The sequence below is a fragment of the Crocuta crocuta genome, unplaced genomic scaffold (genome assembly GCF_008692635.1).
Source record: "Crocuta crocuta isolate KB4526 unplaced genomic scaffold, BGI_CrCroc_1.0 scaffold91-1, whole genome shotgun sequence".
In the NCBI taxonomy this organism is placed as follows: domain Eukaryota; kingdom Metazoa; phylum Chordata; class Mammalia; order Carnivora; family Hyaenidae; genus Crocuta; species Crocuta crocuta.
This window is the reverse complement of record NW_027551575.1, coordinates 1184732-1185256: the sequence shown is the minus strand read 5'-3', so window position 1 is coordinate 1185256 and position 525 is coordinate 1184732.

Sequence of the window (525 nt, the reverse complement as noted above, 5' to 3'; positions counted from 1 at the left end):
CGGAGCTCCTCACAGCAGCCCCCGCCGCTCCGGCCGCCGACAGAGCTGGAAAAGAGGAGGAGGCCGCCGGGGTGTCACCTGCCCGCTCTCCCACTCCGCCGCGTGACGCCGCGCAGCACCGCCCCCGCCCGCCGCCGCCAGGTACCCGCAAGGGGCTGGAGGGAGGAGCCAGCCGCCCGNCCCCCCCGCCCCCGCGCCCAGGCCCCCGGGGCGCGGCGGGCCGCTTTGGGCTATGAGTTCTGGCCTTTGGACGGTTACGTTTCTTTTTGAGCACCCATGCCATCCCTTGAGGTCATCTCGAGGCGTAACATACATAGTGTGAAAGTTGTCGTCATGCATGACTCAGGAATGAGTTGTAGGAAAATGTGAAGTGAGGAAACCTGGTCGAGGTCAGGCTGGAGTGGAGAGGGAGAAAAGAGGGAATCCCTGCTCCTAAAAATCTATTCGGAGAGTTCACTCATGTCTAAAATGGAGGCCAGGCCCAACTACGGTGAGAAGCCCAATTTGGGTCAACTCCATCCCTGC